The sequence below is a fragment of the Sinohyriopsis cumingii genome, chromosome 6 (assembly GCF_028554795.1).
Source record: "Sinohyriopsis cumingii isolate HCF-2022 chromosome 6, ASM2855479v2, whole genome shotgun sequence".
Classification (NCBI taxonomy): Eukaryota; Metazoa; Mollusca; class Bivalvia; order Unionida; family Unionidae; genus Sinohyriopsis; species Sinohyriopsis cumingii.
This window is the reverse complement of record NC_142966.1, coordinates 116,358,271-116,383,748: the sequence shown is the minus strand read 5'-3', so window position 1 is coordinate 116,383,748 and position 25,478 is coordinate 116,358,271. Positions and strand designations below refer to the sequence as shown.

Genomic DNA, 25,478 nt, shown 5'->3' with positions numbered 1-25,478 from the left:
TTAAATATTTATTTATAGTATCAATCACAAATTGAAATATATCCAGTATTAGCGTTGGAAAAGAAAGTTTTCATTTTGTTATATTTTTTTAAAATTATCTCATCCTAGCGAAACACTTTCTGCAAATGACCTTAATAAAGGAAAATAATAAATTAACCTAAACCACTTTAAATGTCGACCGTAACTTGTATTTACACGGCATCATGCGCGGAAGAAAATACCAACTGAACCGGGATTTCAGACAGCAGTTGAACTTGATTCATTGAACTTCATTAGCGATTGTACGATCAAACAAATGCAGCAGTGAAAAAGTGGAACTATGAAAAATCGAGAATGTTAGATTTGCGGAGGATTTATTCCGAATTATTGTCTGCTAATAGAGAATTCATGTCAGTTGCTGTGTCAGGGATGCCCACACAGCACGCCGTCCAAATGTGAAGTTGCGTCGTACTGAAAGACATAACACTGTGCCATAATTTATCTTATGTCATGTAAAGAAGCTGCTTAAATTATTGTATTTAAAATTTTCTTCATTTTGTAAGAGCTCAAGAAATTAATTCTGGTTTGAAAGACGATGACGGTAAAACTCAGAAGACGTAGCTGTACAGTACCGTTGGTGTTTGAGACATCATAAAAAAGGTAACTGCGTTAACTTCGCTTTTTGTTTGGTAATATGTTGGAGTTTATCTTTTGCAGATCTTCTTTGAGCTTGGAGTAACTTTTACATTCTAAACATTTTTATTTGCACTTATCTGCTTAACATGTATTGCTGGGATATCATATAGAATATGAAGTCAGTATAATGGTACTATATTTTAAATATTTGAATGATAAATTACTGATAAATGATATAATGATAAACAACAAAATAAATAATTTGCCCATTATCCCAAATATGTTAATTAAAACAAACATTGAATGTAAATTCAGATATAATGAGCAGTTGTAAGAAGTCAGAAATAACATTTTATCAATTGAACCAGTTATGTGTTATCATCATCAATTGTAAAATAAACACATGGAGACAAGTATGCTTAAATTCTAAAATGAACACACACACACACACACACATATACATATGGTATTTTAATCTAATACAGAAAAGGTGACATTGATATATGCAGACCAATAATTTTTTTCTTTTTCAGATACAAATTAAAAAGCCTAATTCTGAGAGTTTCACCTTCAACATTCATGATGGGAAAGGGCCACTAATTAAGAGCTGACATATGTGGAAGAAAAATACCATCCATGTTGAAAAGGGCTAGAGGTAATGTGAGAAAACGTAATTTATCAATCTGAATTAACATTATTGTTGCTGTTTTATCTCAACTGGTCAAAAGGCTAAGTGGGTTTATGTAATGGTCCAGAGTGTGTTATTTATTTCACATCCCTTCTGTCTTTCAACAGTAAGAAATTAGCTACTTTGGAGTCCATAGTTCTAATCAATTTGTTTATATAAAACTTGGTTTTGGGCTTAAATCAACATCTTGGATAAATCTAATAATGAGCAAAATCCAAGTATATACATGAGGTGATCATGTATAAGATTAGTTGAGTTCTTTTAACCAGCCTAAAAGCCATACTTCCACAATATAGACTAAAATCATTAAGTTGTCCTCGATGTTTGATGAGTGTTAACCATTAATAATAATAAAGTGATCTTTCTCCTGACTGAGCATGTTACCACCACATGCAGTATTTATACATATAGTGCAGTTTTTACTAAATTTAGAATACATGCTTATATAAATGAGATCTAGATTGAAGAAGTGAAGATGCATACAAATACACGAGGTTATAACCACTACTGCTGATTCAAGTTTGATCATACTTGGCCATTGGACTTATATAGTCAAGCTTCACAGTGATGCTTATTATGAGTGTGATAAAGGTATGTTAATGAAGTGACCTTGCATCTGATTGGCAGAGTTTCTTATGACTTGCATAACAGTGTTTATGATCAAATTTAGATCTGACTTGTTTAATTATTTGCTTGTATGTCTGAGGCTGTAAGCAAATTCTATGCATATAATGTGGTGGTTCTACATCTCACTAGCCATTCTTGCTACTGCTCTTAAAACTATTTCTCATTAATGTTATCAGACTTGGTAAATAGATTTATCTCATCAAGATATAGCAAAGGAGCAATTTTGTAAAAAAAATATTCATTCATATTAAACTCAAATTCTGCATCTGATTGGTTGACCTTGCAAATAGTATAAGGGCTCTATTTCTGACAAAAAGATTATTTGATCTAATGTAGCAGAAATGCTTATATGATCAAAACATCTAACATATTTGATAACAAATAAGAAATAGTTTTTCATGTAAATTTGATAAACAGTGATAAATCGGTTCATATCATTAAAAGCTTGGAAGAGTTTGATTACATGCGAGACCTTCACATATTAATCATGCTTTACTTAGAGAATTATTTTTGTCAGGATTTAGTAAAATAGGTAAAATCAATATGGACTGGTTTTGTTATGTACAGCAACACTAGTTGTTTACTGAGTACTGATGGAATTGGAGTAAGGCAAGGGTACATTGCAGTAGGTAACCTGGTTGACTTGATAACAGGATTGTAACACAAACATTTTTATCAGGAGTCTATCATACATACCATTGATTCACTGCAGATCCTGCCCCTATTAGTTACCTTTTAATACATAAAGCATTTGGGTATTTTATGTCACAAATCCCATAGGGATTAAAATTATCATCATAGGTCTCACTGGATAGTTTCATATTTTGACATGCACCTAATTTTTAAGGTAGAAGGCATGAACCTAATTATCACAAGCCTAGCATTTCTAAATTCACACATAAGCTAAATCTATAATGTGGTTTAGATTTACTTTGAGTTAGGCATGGAAATAGGTTGGCTTGTTAGTGACTGCCTGTCACAGTTAGATGAGCATTGGAGATCAAATGCGTAACTTGATCTGCAAATGAGCTGCCGACCTTTAAATGTCTGCTACAGAGGCAAATATAAAAAAATCTAGACGGTTGAGGGGTGATGAAAAGTATGCTAATTTGTTATAGTACTAGTGAACTTTATTCATGCATAAGGCACATACTGATTCTTTTAGCTGCCTTGTCACAGAAAAATATTGAAAATAGCTATTTCTTGTCAAAAATGAATGTAAAATTTAGGAGACGGTGGCAGTGATGGTTCAGTATAGAAACCAATAGCTGCATCAGGAATTAACCTGATTATTGCAGTCAAAATCTCACATGTATGCTTTCTACAAAAATCATTAGTTTGTTTTTGTTAGTATCTTCAGTGTAAAATTATTCTCATTTTTCTGTAATTGGTCATTGTCGGGTGAAAATTCACCAGATAAACTGTCCAGTGAGACCATAAAATACACAATTAGAAAATAAATTAAATTTATTCTAGAAAGAAATATTGCATGCAACTCTGTGCCACAAATGAAATTAATGAGAAAACACTTAAACAAATGGCTAACATTACTCATCTGGCTTATATAACTTAACAGTTGGCCATTTCACTGTGGAGTAGTCAGGTATATCTAGTATTGTAAGAACAGAGCCTAAACAGTAATCTCAAAACTTTTATCAAATCAATTGCATACTTAGGTTTGGAAAGTATTACATGGGAATTATGTTAATTTTTAAAGATCAAAATGTACCTGCATGTTTTGACCCTACCAGAACCAAACTTAAAGCTCAAATGTGTGCAGCTGCTTTTGCTCGTCACAAACATAATTGGGAGTATAACTGCTAACCCTACCCTCTAGCACACATTTAAGATCTTTTTAGTTTTTAAATATAGCCTTCTAATTATATAAGTTTCATTACATTGGTTAATAATTAGTCACATGTGATGACACTTGTAACTAATCAAACCACAGCCACTGAGAGTAGACTAAGCACTGATATTTATATGGTACAGTGGCAATATACAGTCTGTCTGCCGCAACACATGAAACAAACTGGACAATTCTGAAAGCCTTGAATTTGACTTTATTTATCTGTATGGTAGAACAGAACATGAGTTGAAAAGCTTTTAATGAAAGACCTTGATATCAAACCTAATAATAACTGCAGGAGATAATTAACCATTCTCTCAGTTTCAAACTGGGCATTCCATCCCATGGGGTTCTAAATGTAAACCAGTGTAACTGATATCCTAATGAACTGTAAAGACCATAGCAGCACAACAGCAGGGGACCAGATATGTCCAGATCCAGGAATCATTGACCAGTTTCAAACTGATAATGAGCCACATAAAAATGACACATCTGCTAGAACTTATGTGATGAAGATAACTTAAACTGCATTATTATTAATCCTCCTCCTCCACATCATCATAATTGAGATGCATCATATATGTTTTATTGTAAAATAGTTTGTGCAACATAATTCAGTGAAGACCTTTACTGCCAATTTACCAGTGAACCATTTGTTTCAATGAACATATTCTATGTTGTAACAAGGAGCATCATTTAAACATTATGATACACTTATCATACCTGTATATGAAATCTTAATACTAACACTTATACTTGCAATACTACTACTAATAAAAACACTGCACTGATAATTTGATTATGTTCAATTGGACTTGTATCTAAATGATCACCAGCTGTATGAAAAGACATATTTTAATATATAGATATATATTGGATGGAATACTAGTTACCACAATTGAATAGTCATATGATAAATGATATATTATTATTTTAAACAATTTATATTTGCAGTGAAACATACTTTTACATTATCTTCCCTTAAATTTCATTTATAGAGCAGTATACTCTGCATTCATTAAATTACTGAAATGGTTAATAATACAACAACAAATACTGCAACTTCCAGAACCACAAAAATCAAAAGATATAAACAAAAACTTCCCTACATGTATCAACAGTTGTCACTTTATAGACAGAACCATGAAGATTTAGGACCAGATGTTAACAAATTAGGTATTCAAGTTAAAAAGAAAAAAATACCAAGTAAGCTTACTACCAAAAAAATCAAACAATAACAGTGAATTTTAGTACATTCCTAGGAAACAGAATATATAATTTTTCTTAACTTGATCTGATACATCTTAAATCTATAGAAAATGATTCATATTGTATGACTAAAATATTATGTAAACAAAAATTCCATCACTTTTTTCAGATGCAACATGCATACCCCAACCCATCCTTCTTGATCATAAAGTATACCAGCATTCCACTATAAGATGGGGAGCTGTAGTTGCTCAGTGGTTAGCTTTCTGGACCTGTGAAATAAGGTAGGTTCAAATTCTACCATCGGACCAACCTGGGTTAGCTACCATGGTGCATCCTTGGGCAAGGCACTATACTTAAAGTGCCTTGGCACTTAATAACTTACTTGTGTTGCTTTACCATAAAAAGCGAAACCAAACACAGAACAACAACTTTAAAATATGAGTTTTGTCACTACTAAGTAAAGGAAAATCATACTGAAGAAATGTTTTTGTTAATACAATTTAATGAATCTAAAAATATCTTTCTTCTGCAGGAGTTTAAAATGTTAAATTAGAGAGGTCATGGTACACATTGCTTTGTTCGTACACATCAGGCTCCGTATCCCATATCCAGCTAAAATTTTCAGTAGAGTCTGAATAAAAAATATTTTAATCTGGATGATAATATTCTTTCTCCATTCATATATTACACCAGCAAGATTGATCCAGATAAGATTACATTTTACTATAACACTGATGATGAGTATGTCTCTTAACAACTGACAAATGTGGAGAGAATGGAGTTAAAATGAACTTTGATTTCTTTTCAGCCATAACACAAGATGATCATTTATTATGAAAAAACCTGAATAAAGTTGGAGTTCATAACCATGACAGTCTTGATATAATATAAATTGTTGTCTTGAGGTATAGTTCTGTATATTACAATCTCACACAAGATCAGGGTATATTTTAGTACCATACAGTTAATTCAGGATTGTATTAATACCTATTCTGGTGAATGAAAACTGAATAAGATTTACTATTTTGGAACCAGTTGCAATAAAGTTTACTACACAAGAGAAAATATGACTTTACTGTAATATCTAAAATGTAAAATCTGCAAACAGAATACTTGCTTGACTTTACACTTCAACTATATCATAATATTTATTTGAAATGAATTTATACAAATGGCATTAAATTGGGTTTCAGGCTGGTAATGACAATGGTCACACTGACTTAGACCCAGGGTGGGCAACCTTGTCACCAATTGCCACAAGTGGCAAATTGGCCATGTAAGTTTGGCTCAGTTGTGGCATCGTATCATGTTTTTCACTTCTCATTCACCACACCTGTGGCTACATTGAAAAATAGTTTGCCCACCTCAGACTTAGACAACTAGTAAATTATGAAAGAAAAATGTCATTAAATTATGCTTTTCTGCATTGCTAGATTAATAAGTTATTGTTGACTTGAAGTTAGAATATTATGTCAGTGAAGATAACACTCACAGTGACTTTGACATTTTGAGCTTTTTGTGAAGACATTGGAATTATGTGTATGAAGTGCTTGATTAAGTGTGTGTGTGTGATTTGGATTTGTTACATTACAAAAAAATATAATGTAATTTAAAAAATTACTAGTTTAAAAAAGCCTCAATCCTATCATGGATTAAGTAATGATTAAATTGTATTGCAAAGATCAAATCAGCAAGGATAACACTCACAATGACTTGGGTATTCTATATCCCTAAGAACATTTTTGGACCTATACTGTATAAGAAATTGAATCATGTATTGCAGCATAAGAAAAATTTCTCAGGTATGGAGTTAGAGTCTTAAATACAGAAAATCAGTACTTACAAAATAAACGTGTTGGTATGTGAAGATAACACTCACTTGACAATATAGCCAAGTTCTTATAACAAATGATATAACTATATGTAGTTTGCTTGTAAAATAAGTTAGGAATGAATATTAATTATATAATTTAGAATAGAGAAAAGCACATTAAATTCCATCAATAAATATTTTGTGCTTAAATAAAATCTTAAGTCCAAAATATAGTTCTACAATGTAAGACATAGCACATGTTGTTTTTGTTTTAGTGCTATGTCTTACTACCCAAATAACGGCCATGTATATGTGTTCCAATGTCAGTTGACATCGGAATGAGTAGTCCAAGTTTCAGGAATAGCTCACACACTTGGCAGCCTATATCGAAACTCTTCCACTAATTTATATGTAATTAATATGCTTACAGTGCTGTCTTTATCCTGGTGGAGTGAAAATATGACACTAGCAAATGGACACATTTTCATGTTCCATTGACATACATTTGAATTTGTTGCAATGCAACGGTAGTCGAGGTACGCCAAAGTTTGTTTAAGCAGGTTCATGTGGGGGATATGTTTCTTGAATGAAACGAAACATTGCTTACAGTTCCAATAGGCAAAACATATTTTTATTTGTTTCCTTAAAGAATAATGTTTCAGCTTAACCCGATTTTGGCATTCCTGACTTTCATTGCTTTCCAGCCAACTGAAATGTGGGCCAACAAAACTTGAGAACAGGTCCGGTTCTTTTGTGAGAATTTGAATTTATTAGAGAAAAGACATCAGGGTAAGTAAAGTCTGACAAAAACATTATAACTTTACTTTGTAGAAATGCATTGTTATTGGTTACCAGTTGTGTGTGATATTTCTGAAAATTTGATTTTCATTACACTGTTAGTCGACATCAAAACGCCCCACACAGCACCCTTCGTTAGGCAGTAAGACCCATCAGCCCCCCAACAAAAATATTGGGTGATGTGTCTTATGTTATCGGACTAGTCCAAAATATTGCTTAAAGTTTCTAAACTATATACAGAACAGTAAGAAACAACTTAAAGAAAATAAATAACTTTTAAAAAAGCTCATAGTAATTGCAGTATTAGTTAGAAACCTGCTGAGCTGTCTTCATACATGCATCCCACAACACCTTATATACTTATGACATATTGCATAAAAACCCCAGCTTGTTAGAACCTTTAAACAAACATGGGACTTAGTATTGCAAAAGTACATTTAGTAAATCTGCACAATAATTATATTAAAAAAATTACCAACTTAATAGTTTACACATTAATACCTAATGATTATATAGCCAAGAAAAAAAAAGTTGATTTCTCGTGGTACATGCCGTGTTTACTGCTGCAGCTCATAGCAAGAGTTCGAAACCTGTGTTAAGCTATGCACTTTTACAGTATGATCGAGATACACCACATGACAGGATTAGTCAGCATGTGTTTGTATCAAGTGAAATAAAACAGAGAAAATCAAAACTTAAACACAGTGACATACAGAAACTTAATATTGGTATAAACACATTGAGAGTAGTGATGTGGGACGATATAGCGTCAATGGGACTTACCATTAAAAACCACCCTGGGACGATATAGCGTCAGTGGGAAATTTAACATTGCGGAAACCCCTGGGATGATATAGCGTCAAGGGGAATTTAACATGGGAATATGGGACTGTTTAGCATCAAGGGGAATTGAACAGGGTGGGACTGTATAGCGTCAAGGGGAATTTAACAGGGGCAAAAAAAAAAAAAAAAAAAATCTTGGGCCTGTTGAGCGTCAAGGGGAAATGGAGCAGGGTCGGGACCCTATTTTAATAAGGTCCCGACCTGATGGGTCTATGGAAATGGAACAGGCGAAAATTGAAACAGGGAGGGGTCTCTATTTTTTATTTTTTTTAAAACAAAAAAAAAATTAAAAAAGGGTAGGCAGTGAAAGTCAAGATCTTTTTGAGACCTATGAGTGGCCCTGAAAAGGGCCTTTGGGTTTATGTTAATATGCCCTTAACATAAAGGGCATCTGTGATTTCTTCTTCTCCTTAGGCTTCGCCTGACTGCAGGACCATAGACTAAAACTCTTTTGAGACATCCTTGCCTCTCCACATAGATCCTACGTATCCATAGGCTGGTATCTGTCCTATGGACAACTGTCCACTTGGATCGGACGTACATCGGTATGTCCGTCCTGAACATCATCGAAGACACAAGCGTAGAAGATTGAACGTTGGTCCACATGTTGAGATGCCGAGAACAGGTGAAGGAATGCAGTGAACCACTTATTTATAGGGAGAGGAAGGATTGAAACGGATTGAGTTCATTGACCAATCCAAACACGCGTTACAAAATTCAGTCAGCCCACATCCAATCCGAAGGGAGCAGTCTGTGACGTCACGTGGTCTATATAGATTTGCTAGCACCTGTGCACAGTCAATTCATGCGACAGTTTTTCAACATGACGGAAACTCAGAAAACGATAAATTGGGGTGCACCAGCTGTGGAGACTACCCAAGGGAACCCGGACTTACTTTCAGAAGAGGTGAATTGGGATTTTGTGGATTTTCTTACCTCGCAAGAATTTGTTCTGGAACCTTCGTCACCTTCTCCTTCATTACCGCACGTGGAGAAATTTAGACAGAGACAGAAAGAAGAATTGGAGAAATTTATACAACAGCAAAAGGAAGCGGAACAAGCTTTTCTCCAACAGCAACAGCAGCAAGAAGAAGAGGTAAGAAAAAAACAAGAAGAAGAAGAAGCAGCAGCAAAGAAACAAGGGTGTGAAAATCAAACGGTCATGGTACTGTTAGACATTTTAGCGGAGTTAAGAAGTCTGAAACAAATGTTATCAGACTTCTTTATTACGACCAAAGAGAATATGACCTTCCTGAGCTAAACACTCCAACCCTGTGACTAAGCCTCCCATGCCACCCTTAGTGATTTCAACCAAATCATCATCATCAACACTACGCAGTCCAGAAGTAGGCCGTGGCCGTGGCAAAGGCTTAAGGCAGTTAAAGTTGATTGCTTAAACTCACCCCTACACCAAAAAAGGCCCTTTTCAGGGCCACCCACGTCTATCGAAAAGAGATAGACTTTCAATTGCCAACATCCATTCAAACTAAAAAAAAACCATTTTACCTCTATAGTACATGTGTACGAGTGTGTGAGTGTAGGTTCTTATTTGAAAATCAAAACCCAAAGACACTTACCTTTTAATACCTAATTTATTCTTTTATAAATATTTACAATCCAATTCACAATTCACAACAGAGCACTTTAAAAAGTTCATAAACTTCTTCAGTCTCATTGTTCACTCTCTCTGTTTTTTGAATTTCTTCACCGTCACAGTCTTTTCCTCCTATTCCTCCTCACTTTCTTCCCTTCTTCTTTTCTTCTCCTGTTTCTTTTTCTTCACCTGTTTTCTTCCTCTTCTTCCTCTGAAGAATCCCTCTCTTCTTCTGACTCCTCTTGTTTATTTTTTGGGCAATCTGGAGACCACTGTCCTTTTTCTTGACAATAATAACAGGTATCTTGACTTTTGTCTTTTCTAGCCCCTTTTTTCTTTTTTGACAGTCTGGACACTCTGAAGACCAATGCCCTTTCTTCTGACAGATATAGCAAGTATCTTGACTTTTATCTTGAAAGGAAGGAGAGTAATCCCTCGGCTGGTCTGAAGAGAATTTTTGGATGACCCCTCGCAAAGCTCTGATGAAACGTTCGATCTGGGTAGTCTCTTCCAACGTTGTGCTCGGTTTGAGAGTGAAATGAATAGTGAAAGGACAAGACACATACCCTTTTACATACGCTGGTCTGCTATGACTATAAATTAGTCCATGGTGTTTAAACTTTAGTCATTTGACTTTTTGCTATCAAGATGAAACGATCCAATTCATTTGAGAAGAAAGAAGAAGAAAGTAAGAGGCAGAAACGTGCTTTATCGCCTCGTACCAGGGCTGAAGTCTTGGCACAAATTCATGCCAATGATTTTGAAGAGGACATGAGTGAACCAGAATCCAAACCCTCTAAACAAACTTCACCACCTTTAGTCAACCCTGAAAAGTACTATTCCATTCAAGAGACGGAAAAGCGTCCCTCTAGAAAATTTAGAACTACGGCTTACAAATACACAGTGAAGTTTAAAGATTTCAAGTCCGAAGTACCGATAGAGAAAGCAGAAGGGTTCATCACCGAGATGTGGATCAAAATGCTCAGCATGTTTGGCCTCTCCACCCTGTCTGAGCGAAGGACAAGAACGAGTGCATTGTTCAACTTGTCTGCGCACGTTTGTCAACCCTGCATGTTACCAACAACATTTGAAGATGCAAGGTTCACAGAAGAAATGTGCTTGTCAGCTGCTGAGATTGTGCCCTACCTGTGGACAAGGCATACTTACCAATAATGCCAAGGCACACCTGTGTCGAGGAAAGAAAAAATGTCACATTTGCTGCCACATCGTGGACTTGGAACACGAATGCTACGTGCAAAAATACCAACCCCAACCAGAGAAAGAGATCGGTCACAAGAAGAAAGGCAATTTCATCTTTTTCGATTTTGAATGCATGCAAGAGACCGGTATTCACATTCCTAATTTCTGCGTGGCTCATTGAGCGTGCGAGAAGTGCATTCAAGAACCTATTTTCAGTCATTGCCCTCACTGCAGCAAGATTCCTGGAGGACGTGAAAAAATCTAGCCGATTTCACTTGATGGGTCTTAGACCCCATCGACAAGACGTGGAGCCAAGAGGACATCGAACGTTACGGAGATTGTCATCGTCATGCCACGGTGATGGCTCACAATTTCTCCGGATACGATGGACAGTTTCTTCACAGATACTATACGGAACATGGCACCGAACGTCCTAAAGTCACTTTGAACGGAGCCAAAATCATTTTCATGCAAGTGGGACAAGTACAGTTTAAAGATTCGATAAGTTACTTAGCCATGCCTTTGAGTCGAATGCCTAAAACGTTTGGAATAACAGAAATGGCTAAAGGGTACTTTCCACACTTTTTCAATACGGAAGCCAATCAACACGCCATTCTACCCCATTTGCCTGAGGCTCACTATTACGACCCTGACAACATGCATACTGAACAACGAGAAGCTTTCTACGCTTGGTACCAGGCTCATGCCTCTGACCCTTTCGACTTTCAAGAAGAAATGCTAAAGTATTGTCGTTGCGGCATTGCTGTGGAAAATTTCGAGAACTGTTCATGGAACACGGAGGGGTCGATCCTTTCAAAGAAGCTTGCGCCATTGCCAAAGCGTGTTCCTTAGTGTACCGGCAACGATTCATGCCTGAAAACACCGTGGCTGTCATCAGTCCTCAAATGACCAACTATGTCAAACGTCAACTCTCGGTCAAAGCCCTACGCTGGTTACATTACTTGTGCGACAAGGAAGACAAATGGATTCAGCATGCCCGCAACGGAGGGGGCGAAAAGACCATCAGAATGCATTCGGTCGATGGTTGGGACTTAGAAAACCCCAAGATTGTGTACGAGTTTAAAGGTTGCTTATTTCACGGATGCCCCGTCTGTTACCCTGACCATGGCACTAAAAATCAGTTTTTACAATGAACCATGGAAGACTTGTACCAGGCCACATGTCAGCGACGCCTAAAGTTAGAACAGGAAGGATACTAAGTGGTGGAAATGTGGGAACACGAGTATGATCACCGTTTGAAAACCGATCCCGAGTGTAAACGCCTCGTGGAAAGTTACCAGTTCATGGACCCCCTGAACCCGAGGGATAGTTTGTACGGAGGAAGGTCCAATGCCACCAGTTTGCTGTACCAAGCCGACGAAGAGAAAAGAGAAGAAATCAAATACTTGGACGTGTGTTCACTGTATCCCTACGTGTGCAAATATTGTCGCTTTCCTGCAGGGCACACACAATTGTTGACGGAACACATCGAAGTTTTGGCTCCCACTGACTTGTACCATCCCGTTCTACCTCACCATTGTCAAGACAAACTGATGTTTCCTTTGTGCCGTACTTGTGCTGAAACGTGCAACCAAGACCAGCCTTGTCAGCACACCCAGGAAGAATGGGCCTTGACGGGGACGTGGGTCAGTGTAGAATTGTTCAAAGCTCTGGACATGGGATACCAACTGTTAGAAGTGTACGAAATTTGTCACTTTCCCAAGACAGAACAATACCACAAGGGTGACCCCACTCAGAAAGGCATTTTGGCAGACTACGTGAATGCCTTTTTGAAACTAAAGCAAGAAGCCAGTGGTTATCCGTCCTGGTGTCACACTCCCGAAGACCAAAAGACATTCAAAGAGAAATACTGGGCACAAGAAGGCATTACTTTAGATCACATCGAGAAAAACGAAGGCAGGCGATCGTTTGCCAAAGTGATGTTAAATTACTTGTGGGGTAAAATGGCACAACGACCGTGTTTACCCAAGACGGAATATTTGACAGAACCTTCCTGCTACTTCCAGATGATTTACGACAAAACTAAATTCATCAACCACGTGGATGTCGTTCGCGAAGATTTGATCTTAGTCAATTACGAAGAAGATCTGGACTTTGTAGTAGCCGACCCTTTTGGAAATGTCATCATTGCGGCTTACGTGACAGCTCATGCTTGCTTAAAACTGTACGAAGCTTTAGAACTGTTAGGGGAACGCGTCCTGTACTTTGACATGGACAGTTGCATCTACATTGATCACCCGAGTCAACAGCACCCTAACATCGAAGGAGACCGTTTAGGAGCCTGGACAGACGAGCATTCTGACGACAAGATTCTAAGTTTCGTCAGTGGCGGTCTTAAAAATTACTGCAACGAATACTGGGACAAACAAGGAGAAGTGCACATGAAGTGTAAAGTGAAAGGATTGACTCTGAATTATCGTACCAGTCGAGTGGTGAACTTTGGCGTATTGAAAGAAGCTTTGCAGTCTAGAGAAGATGAACACTTTAAAGTGACCACCTATCAACCGAACAAGATTGTATGTTTACCCCCTCACCACATCGTCAGTTGACCCTTGGAAAAAGTCTGTCAAATCGTGTATCAGAAGCGAGTGCAGCTTCCCAATCACTTTACATTGCCATATGGACATGTCGGTATAAAACATTGGTTGTAAGTGGATAGCCACTCACCAGAAGCATGACTTCGCCACAGCAAGAATCAAGTGAGAAACCTGATGAGAACTCCAAGTTCAAACCCTACCCTTTTCCAGTCTTCTTACCTGACTATTGTGATTGTGCCCATCGATTGGACACGTTTCAAAAATGGCCTACGGATAGGGAAGGATTACCTTCTTCGCATGTTTTAGCTAGAACAGGATTTGTCTACTTGGGACCTGAGTCAGGATTGGGATACGAAGTGTTTCGCTTGTGGACTGAAGTTACGAATGGATCTATGTATCTATAAAGGTTCAGCTGTTCTGAACATACTCTATGGTCTTTGCACTGCCCTTACCTTTCTATTTCCTTTCCACTCATTACACTATGGTACAATTATGATGGTACCTTAGAGACGGTACCTTCCAAAACTAGATATAAAAAAGGAACGATGTACAAGCTTGAGACTGCATTGCGACTAGTATAAAAAGGGACTATGGTCAAGATAAATAGTTCATTGTGACTACCAAGAGCAAGCGAACAAGATGAATACTTTCAGAGAAACACAAAACAAGTTCAGAAAGGCACAATTCAAGTTTGGGGCTTCTGAAGTGGAATGCGATTGTGAGCCTTGCGATGGGAACGATGCTGTACGCTGTGACCTTAGCGATGCCATAAAGCATCATGAGAACTTTGTTCTCACTACCCCTATCATGTAAAGTGATGCTGTGCGTGTCAAACCTGAGGGATGCGAAAGCGATGCCGCTCGTCCTCTTGGACACTTTACTGGGTTTCGTTTTAAATGTGGATGTTCACCTTCACGTCTACCCCCCTACGGATGTCATCCAGCCCTGAGCAAACTCCTGTCCATGTCACCCAACCCTCATCGAAACGAACCTATGAAAGATGAATATTCGTTCCCTGTGTGTTTGTCGGAATACTGTGACTTTGAAAATCGTCGTCAATCGTTCAAAGGAAAATGGCCTAAGTATCTGGGAGGACCGATCCCCGAAGAATTAGCCAGAGCCGGATTTTTCTACTTGGACGAAGGGGATAAAGTCAAGTGCTTCAGTTGCGGTGTGTCACTTCACCACTGGGAACCACAAGATTTGGCCTATGTAGAACATACTCGTTGGTCACCGAATTGTCATTACTTACCCTTAGTGGGACCGAGACATTGAAGCAACTTACCATGTCGTTGAAGAAGAAACCAGATTGGTTAGGAGTCAAATGTTGGACATCACCGAGACCAGTATTTAAACTTCATTTCAAAAACGATATTGAATCATTACCTAAAGAACTGCAAGAGAAGATTTACAAGGAAGTTTGGCAGGGACTTGCCAGAGTGAAATCTCAATGGGTAACTGTAGAACTTTTATTCTGAGAAATTCACAAGAGATAAGTGAAAAAAGTCAACCAGTGTGTTAGATTTCTCTGGGTCAAGGGTGCATTCATACTATTATATCGCTTTAGACTGTTTACATCAAAAGAGTTCAATGAGATTCTTGAACGTTACCCTGAATGGCAGTGGTCTGAAATTACTCACTATGTGGATTACTTTTGCTCTAGGAGAAGATTGTGAATTGTACATTTTAAGTGATGATCTAGGTAATATAAGATTTTAGTCTTAGGGGGATGTTTTCCTTCGCGTCCGCGCTTTAACTATAAGAACCCACAGTATTCGTCGTTCAGACCGTGTGATCGACGAGAGAATCTAATCCAAAACGGCTAAGCAATGAAGTTGTCTAAATTACACTAATAAATACTTACATAAAATATATATATATCAAATTTTGACCAATGGTGAAGACAAGGATTCGGTCTCCCTGAACTCTCCATTTATGAGAGGCGAGTGTGATCGACGAGGGAATCTAATCCGAATCTAGCCAAAAGTGTTACAAAATAAATACACTCACAAAACAAGTACCAAATTCTGAACAATAGAAAAACTCATTTTATCAAAACTAGCCCACTGACTGATAAAATTCTACAAACAAATATCATTAAATTAAAAAACACCTAGTTCAAATACCAGGAAGAAATATACAGGGGGTGGGTGGTGGGAAAAACAAAACAAACCTTCTCCACTTCTCCTAACTTAATACTCACCTAACACCCTAACTAACAGCTCCAAAAGTCTATCTTCTACATAGGTGAACAGCTAAGACAAAAACTAGATATAACCATATAGTCCCAAAATAGAACGTATAAGGTGGTCGCAAGAATAGACCATCAGGGATCCCCCGTATTAAGACCCTAAACTTACACATATAAGGTAGTCAAAAAAACCCAACGACTATCAGGCCCGGTGGCACAATGCTGCAAATATAACAAATATATAGAATACCACCCCAAAAATTACTTGTATAAAGTCAAAAAAACCCAGTGACTATCAGGGCCAGCAGCACAAGGCTGCAACCAAAATTTACAACTAGATAATTAGGACCCAAAAACAATTACTCAGTAAGATGGAAAAAACACCAACTCCATCCAGGGCCAGCAGCACAAGGCTGCAAAACCAATCGACAAATGCTGTCACCTAAAAGCTAACATCGACCTCAGTAGACTCTATCTCTCTTAAAAACAGCACAGAGTTTTTATGATTAAAAATTCCAAAGACGGAAATTTAGAACAAAAATACCCTGGATCGGAAAAACCCTGCTAACCTGTGGCAAGACAACTCCGCCCGAGCCTGACCACTTTCGCCCTTTGTGACGGACAGACATCAAAACACATACGTGCAGTGCACGCATCGTAAATTAAAAATACGGACTAGATCGGGTCCAATCCCACTAGTCGCTAATCAATGCAAATGAATGACAGAGTGTGTGCTGGGTCCAATCCCACTCAAACAAAACATAGGCCTTACAATCAGATCGATGTGTACACAAAAGTACCTTGACCTGACGGCCCAATCAATTAGTGTTCTGTGAACACAGAAATGCCTGGAGGAAGTGGCTCCATTCCTTCCTCCAAGGAGTAATCAATTAGGTGCCTGTGGCATCATAAACCAGTGGTACATGCTCAATGCGAAGCGCACGCCACTATAATTCAACTAAACAACAACAACAATCGTTCAGACCATTCTACGGAATAAACAAAGAAGATGGAGGTGACAAAATTATTCAATCTATTAAGAGATATCTATTTTTGGATAATGGATGTTGAACATGTTGTAGGAAGAATAGAAAAGGAATGGAGTGATGGAAATAGGCAAGACTTGTTAACTATTCAAGTCAAAGGACTAAAGGTTGCCGGAGATCTCATCGCAGGGATGATAGAAGAAGAAGTCAACAAGTCAAGAGGATTTACTGACCCACCTTATGTCAGAGTGGGAAGTTTGAAGGAAGCACTGGACCATGTCATCCAAGTCGGGTGCTTCCTAGAAAAAGTATTGTATTGGATGGAGTGGCGATACGTAAAATGGGGGTTCGACCAGTTGACAAAAACAGAAGAAGTAATGAGGAAAGTGCTGACGGAAGAGGTAAAGAACATCAAAGAAAGGTGGTCTAAGGAAAGAAAAGAAGAAGAAAATAGAAAGAGAAAAGAAAGCTTTGAGAAACTCAGCAATAACTGGATAAGAATACAGGAGAAATTCCGAGCGATAGGTCATCCTGACTGGATGCCTGAGTCAGAAATAAAGAAGAAGATGAGAGGAATATTGGTAAAAGTTAGAAGATGGTTGAAGAAGTGGAAGAGTTAGAAGAAGAAGAAACCCAAAAGCCCTTTTCAGGGCCACTCATAGGTCTCGAAAAGATCTTGACTTTCATTGCCTACCCCTTTTTTTTTTTTTTTTGTTTAAAAAAAAATAAAAAATAGAGACCCCTCCCTGTTTCAATTTTCGCCTGTTCCATTTCCACAGACCCATCAGGTCTTGACCTTATTAAAATAGGGTCCTGAACCTGTTCCATTTCCCCTTGATGCTCAACAGGCCCAAGATTTTTTTTTTTTTTTTTTTTACCTATGTTAAATTCCCCTTGACGCTATACAGTCCCACCCTGTTCAATTCCCCTTGACGCTAAACAGTCCCATATTCCCATGTTAAATTCCCCTTGACGCTATATCGTCCCAGGGGTTTCGGTAATGTTAAATTTCCCATTGACGCTATATCATCCCAGGGTGGTTTTTAATGGTAAGTCCCATTGACGCTATATCATCCCACTTCACTACTATTGAGTATATATTTATAAATCTGAAATGGTTAATTAAAAATAGTTATTAGTCAAATTATCAAGGATGCCAGTTACTAGCTTTGATACTCTGTTTTTGTTAACTGAAAACATGTAGACTCAAGCCACATCTATAATGATAATTTCTGGCACTTTCAAGGCTGATATAGCCCTTTAATTAAAACCTGCAAAAATTTTTGACAATTTTATCAGCACATATTTGCTGTACATTTTATACACATCTGACTTGCCAGTATTTCTCCCAGCCATTGAGCTACCATTGGCAGAAGAGATCTTTTTGCGAAAAATATTTCCAAATCAAATCCTGTTTGGTTACTTGTAAATCGACATGGAATAGCACAACCCTAGCACAAATATTACTACCCCTACTTCGTGGAGACATTGAGGCTATGACATTGTAGCTACTCAACCTTCTGTCCTATGACCATTTTGAATTTTGCGCTAGATATGGCTGTTACCAAATACCGGTGCTAAACAGTACATAGGTGCTTTCTGGAAAGATTTGCATGCAGTAAGATTGCACATCAGATCCACAATATTTCCATCAATATCAACACAGATTGGGGGGGGGGGCATTGAAATTGTTTCTACATATTTAAACAGGTTTTCAATGAATTGTTGCTTTTTGTTTTTATTAGCAGGTATTTATACATTTATAAAATGAGTGTCCTCTATCACAATATGTATCAATCTTCCTGCAAAAAAGTTTCCCTTGTTTTTTTGCTCCCAAGTTACTCCCATTTTATTCTTGATAAAAATAGCTACCCCTCCCCTTACATCTCCTTATAATCATTCACAATTATAACCCCATTTAATTTTTCCTCACATAAAGTTATTAGTTCTTTAGTCAACTTATTATGTGTTTCTTGTATGAAAATCATATCATAATTTGTCTTCTTGTTTAGTTGAATTATTTTTTCCCTATTTATTCAGTTTAAATTTGCTGAGGCTATATGGAAGTTTTTTATATCCATTTTTGCCTCTCCACCAGGTTGTCACATTTTTGGTTATACATTAAGTATTATTAGTTTTAATTTAGAATTGAAATATCACCTAGGGGTTCAAATAGTAATTTATTAGTCAACATGTAGACCCACTTCATGACCTTCTTGAAACTGTAACCCAGAAATTCCGATTAACTATGCATCTTTTAGAATCATACAATACATTATATAAAATATGGTAATGTATACCTTAAAACAATACTGCATTTTAATACAAGTTTCCAATTTTGCAAGAAGTTGTCTCGCACATGCAAAATCATCTGCTACCCAATATGTAAACTTGTCGCCAGAACATAAATTCTCAAAAAATTCCCCAGCGTATAGTCTGTTTCTAAATTCTTTAGTAATTTTCCCCCATCAACAAGATGTAAACACATTGCATCCTATTTCATTGTTGTTTCTCTTCCACATAATAGCTTATTTTTTATAAAATGTTAAACTTTACTAATCTTTTTTCAAGATCACTTTAGTTAGCAAAAATGTATCTTGTCATTTATTGGCATTCTACATTGAATTTTGTAAACTAGCTATAAACCTGACCTAATTACTCAACTTAACTGCAGACAGAAACAGTCTACAGTAAATGTATTTCATTTCTATAGCTCGATGGATAAACATTACATCTTTTCAAAGCTGTGCACAGAATAGGCCGACATATCACGAGTCAGGAAAACATGGGGGTGGTATCCCCTGTGTCCAAAATTAATATCATTTTGAATAGAATATTCTAGTGACAGTTACCTCGTTTCAAATGGTAAGCATTGCTTTATTTTATTTTCGTCAATCTGTCAAATTGGGTATGCATTTTGCTTTAATATTTGAGATGGAAACCTTAGGTGCATAGAAATGTCAGACAGCATCGTACATCATGGATGGTGTCCAACATACTTTTATGATCAGAAAACAAAATCCCATTGTTTTAGTTATGGCCACTGATTTTAAAAATATTCATCCAAGCTAAATATAATAATAATAATAATGAGGACTTTGTATAGCGCCTAATCTTTAGAAGTTCTAAGCGCTTTGCAACATTCGACAACATAAAAACATACATAATGATATGATTACAAAAACAAACACCATTAAATTAGAAAACATAAAAAACATGCTGAGAATATTTAAGGTAGTTAACATTATTAAGTCTTTAAGTTTGTTTTTGCAGTCAGAATAAGTAGTTTTGACAGCACTCTTGAATGGGATCACTGAGTCTTTGTGTCTAAATTCAGTGGGCAATTCATTCCATGTTGCTGGGCCCTGGTATGCAAAAGAATGCTGTCCATATGACTTTGTTTTCATAGTGAGAATTATGAGTATATGATTGTCGGAAGAGGAGCGTAAGTATCTTGCTGGTGTGTACACATAGGTGAGGTCGGATAGGTATGTTGGACTAGAGTCTGTCAGTGAAACGTAGCACAGAGAACAAATTTTGTGTTTGATTCTGGATCGAATGGATAGCCAGTGTTGGGTACAGAGCAGTGGGGAGGTGTGCTCTGATTGTGGTACTCTAAGTATGATCCAAGCAGCTATGTTTTGAACTTTTTGAAGTCTCTGCAGTAGATATTAAGATGAACCAGACAGAATTGAGTTTCCATAGTCCAGTCTTGAAAGTAGTAATGAACACACAAGTGTTTTAGTGGCATCAACTGAAAGATATCTGAGAATGGAGCTGATGCGTCTCAGCTCAAGATATGCAGCCTTGCATATGTTCATGACATGTTGGTGCAATGTGAGAGTACTGTCCAGAGTAACACCTAGGTTTTGTACTGATTGTGTGAATTTAATATTGATGTTGCTGATATTTATTGTGTGAGGTAAAGGATGTGAATGAGAAAGTCTTTGTGTTGTGATCAGAATGGCATCAGTTTTATCATCATTCATCTGCAGCTTTTTACAAGTCATCCATGATTTCACATCAGAAATGCACATCTCTACACCTTGGATGGTAGCATCAACTTCATTTGGGTGGATAGATTTGTATATTTGGGTGTCATCAGTGTACAATTGGTGAGACACTGGATGATGATCTATGACACTTGAGAGCAGCTGAGTGTATAGAATGTAGAGAACAGGTCCAAGAACAGACCCCTGTGGAATACCACAACATAGATCAGCTGGGCTGGAGTGTAATCTATTTGCAGACACAATTTGTGTCTTGTGGCAAGGGCGATATGCAGATTGTACATTGCTAAAAAGACTGTTTGAATTCAGACAAGATACAAGCTGGGATCGAACAACCTTTTCTCAGATTTATTTTATGAATTGGAGATTAGAAACCGGGCAGTAGTTCTTTAAATCGTTATGGTGTAGTGTTAGTTTCTTCAGCAGAGGTTTTACAATGGGAGTTTTGAAAAATGATGGAAATTATGCTGATGAGAGAGAGAGGTATTAATAACATCAGTTAGTGAAGGCAATACTGGATCTAAGCACTGAAGCAGCAGTAATGTTGGAATTGGATCAAGTTCACATGACTTTGGTGCACTCTAGGATGATTACTTAAGAATGCATTTATTGGTGGTGAGATAATAAATACATGACTTGATACTTGTGTTTAGCATTAATTGGAAAGCTGAAGATTAGTAATCTTTTGACATACATATCTTAATTGTACCATTTAATTTGCAAAATTCAATGTAATTTGTATTGGTAAAATGTGTAGCACAAGAAAAGTCATTATGAATCAGAGATAAATCATATCTTTGTTTTGTCTGGAGCTTGACTAATTTATTGCACATTTCTGTACATTATTTTGTCTTTGATCCAGGATTATTCACTGCATTCAGATGCATTTCATGGTGAAAATTCACCAGCTGGATTTAAAAGTGGTGAATATTGCTAGCGATTGTTCTGCAAACCCTGTATGTCACAAGGAGTCAGTGTATTCAAGGACTCATACAGTATTTACAAGTTCTCATTGATATTTCAGATGAAAATGAAGAACTGAAAAAAAGATGAAAATCTCAAGTGGAAACCTTTCTGGTCAGCCATCTCATCCAAAACCTCCTGAAATGGAGAGTATTTTGCAGACTCCAAGATCTCCTCTTATCCTGCTGGTATGTTCTATTTAGTTTATCTGGTCTCTTTTTATCAATTGCTTTTATACCATGCCACAATTGGAAATTCCTTATCAAAAGTATGTATAAATTTCATCATTTTTCTGTCTGTTTAATAAGATGTGTTTAAGAGTACTTACTTACTCATGATGCTGTATATATGAGATTAGATGTTTTGTTAAAAAAGAATGCATTTTGTGATATATTGTATCACTGCCTTATATACAGTGGTCATTGCAACCAGTATGCATTTTGTTTACATGCCAAACAATCCAGTCTGATTTCTTTGTTTCTTTTTTACTGCAATTAAGGACTAGTGATTATTTTTATACATTTAGCTGCATCCAGAAGGACAACACCATCACCATCCCCATCCACTCTGGAGTGGAGAATATAAAGATTTCTCTCTGCCAGTTCCTTTGCAAGTAGTAAGTATTGAGGATGGAAAAAAATGTACATTATAGAATAATGAAACAAATACTACAGGTGTTGACTTTTATATAATCTCTTATTTCATTTACAGCTCACTAAGTACGAGTAAGTCAATTATACACTGTATTCATGAATTTAATTCTCATCTAAGGTAGTAGAACTGTTTTATATTTGACAAAATGTTGGGTAATTTGTGGCAGTACATTAAAAACACATTTTGTAGCATTTAAAAATGCTTATGTTCAATGCACGTAAAACTCATTGGTTTGTTTTCACTTCAGTTGATAATAGTTTTGTCATCTTGTAGACATTTTGAATGTTAGTGTTCAATGCTAAGGTCATATACATTGAGTCAACATCAAAATTTGTTTGGAAAATGGAAGATTATGACATGAAAGCACAAGCTCTTGTAGCTTAGATACTGTTATTTCAGAACATTGTGAGATGTTAATTAATTAAATTATAGGTCATAAAACATACTGTTCAAGACTTATTTGTGCAAATAAACAATGAATTGTTTTTCATTGATGTGTTGACTGTTCATCATTCCATTGTTTTTTTTTATTTTCCTTTCTTATGTATACAGTACCATTGTTTTCTGTAAGTCAGACGCCTAAACCATCTACATTGAATGCAGACTTTACATACACCAGCCGTGAAACAACATATCCAGGGAATAAAAACATAAAGGATTATAGGGAAAAGTTTTATTTATTTTCAAATAAACTGTACAAAAACCATGTATTTCATTCCATAAATATTTTTCATTGTTAAACCCATGTTCACTGTACAGATCTTTATAAGGAGTTTATAATAATGATCTTGATCTTTCAAAACTAATTTCATCACAAATCTCTTACAGATTTCCAGTTCAATGTACTTATGAAACTGGACACAAATGTTGAGAATTTGTTGGAGCAGCTGGCCCTCCAAGTTCATACACAAGGCCCAGACACAGAATATAGAGAAGAAATTCTTGCAATGCCATGTGATTCAGTGGAGGAACTAGAGGGCCTTTGCCAGAGGTTGGAGGAGAATCCCAAACTCTCCAAGAAGATGGTAAATTGGGGCCTTATTTTCTATTTAAAAAAACTGTTATAACCTTTATTTGCTGTTGTGAACCTCAATATGCATTATGCAAGTTCTGCGGCGCCTGTATAACTATTTTTGGGGGTGGGGTGAACATGTAGTGGTCAGCTGTTTTGTCTTATGGATGTAGGCCAAAACATGTTTAGAGATGAACATGTAACAGGTATTTTACTACATACACTATTACATATTATGTGGCTATTTTAATTCAATCCTTGAGTGAATGTCACTTATGAAGTTAATAGATTCACGGTGGTTAATTTGGTTTATAATTGCTGTTAGTACATTGTGTTGCATAGTTAATGTTATCAAATTTTTTTCAAGTTAGAGAAAATAAATTTGCTTGCAAAACCATGGCAAAAAATAACCATATACAAGCATATTTTGTCATATCGATCATGAAATACTACTACTAATAATAATATCAAAATCAAAAAATAGTAATATTATTATTATTATTATTATTTTCAGATATGCTACTTGAGCTCCCTTGGCAGATTTACAACTGGGGATAGTGTCTGCAGGATGATGAAAAAGCTTGGAACAAAAAGACTGGCCAGAGTATAGTCCAAAGGGACGTAAAGGGAAAAAAGCATTTCAAGAGCTTGTGATATGTCAGGTTTTGATAAGTAAGTATGGCTTGATTTAAATTGTGTTTTTCATGTGACTTGCCAGAGATTTTTAAATGAATTGATAAAGTAACTTGAGACCACATTTCAAAGTACATGTTTTAAAAATATTCCATTGATTATTGCTGGCATTTAGAAAAATGCAATGCATCCTTTGTTGTGAAACTTATTTTAAAACATTGTATTACTCTTGCAGAAGCCTGCTTGAAAAATAATGGCAAAGCAAAGGCAAATGGAATGGAAGAGGCCATATCAGAGACCCTCAGATATGCACCCAACCAACGCAGAATGATAAAAAACAAGGTAATCCAAATGACTCTTATTTCATCAATATTGGATTCAATTTCGTCTTTTAAAGCATAGTATTTGCAAAGCGGATGCATTTCTAAACTGATAACAAAATCAGCTTATCCTATTGCCCAGGACTATCAGAGCTAGAGTACAGCTAACTACAATATACATACATCTTGTCTGATTGGACAAGTGCCTCCATTTGGAATTTTTATTCACATGAAATATTTGGACGAAATAAATTCATCTTTGCGCAAATTGATTGCACTATCCACTCGCCAGAAATGACAAGTGCAAAGTTATCTTTTATCTTGGCTTAACGATATTAAGGGAAGCACAAGTGCAGTGAAGAAAATTTCATACATTTTTATAATGCTGATTAACATGACTTCTGCATATATAAGTAGTGCTGAGATGATATAACTTTATTTAAGCATTACAATTTTGTTTTAATTTGCAGGTGTCTGAGCAGAAGAAGTAATAGATAAACTTTACAGTGGAGTTGGAGACTGATTCTGATTCATAATCTTAATTAAATCTAGAAAATAAACATTAAAGTCATATTAAAATATCTGTTGTATTGTTTCCTTCTTTCATTTTTCTCTTAAAAACAAATGTCTGAACCTTTAGTCTGTAAATTCAGTGGATTCCTTATCAGCCCATCTACTTTTACCTTACACCATGCTACTTTAAAAAAAAAATGAATTATCCCCATTGGGGTAGGTCTTCCCAACCCCTCACCCTACTTTGTCAACTTACCTGCCACATTTAAATCTAATGGAAGGCCCTGCTGTAAAGCCTGTTAGTAAAACTACCCAACAAGAGGATTTCATACATTTGCAACTGCTAGATGGATGGTAATGTTTTCATTTTTGTAATGTAGATTTGGACATTCTTGCCAC

The 25,478-nt window shown here is 36.4% G+C and overlaps 1 long non-coding RNA gene across 3 annotated transcripts; it reads left to right on the top strand.

The window, feature by feature from the left end:
* Nucleotides 1-249: 249 nt before the first annotated feature.
* LOC149797798 (uncharacterized) lies at nucleotides 250-25,147 on the top strand. 3 transcript variants are annotated; one of them, XR_016421555.1, is made up of 9 exons: nucleotides 250-639; nucleotides 1,149-1,270; nucleotides 5,158-5,272; nucleotides 22,009-22,135; nucleotides 22,474-22,563; nucleotides 23,430-23,626; nucleotides 24,128-24,285; nucleotides 24,482-24,588; nucleotides 25,037-25,147. It is a non-coding gene; the product is annotated as an uncharacterized LOC149797798 (long non-coding RNA). The 3 variants fall into 3 exon arrangements; XR_016421556.1 differs by lacking the exon at nucleotides 5,158-5,272; XR_016421557.1 differs by lacking the exons at nucleotides 22,009-22,135; nucleotides 22,474-22,563; nucleotides 23,430-23,626; ... (1 more) ...; nucleotides 24,482-24,588; nucleotides 25,037-25,147 and adding an exon at nucleotides 7,509-7,592.
* The last annotated feature ends 331 nt before the right edge of the window (nucleotides 25,148-25,478 follow it).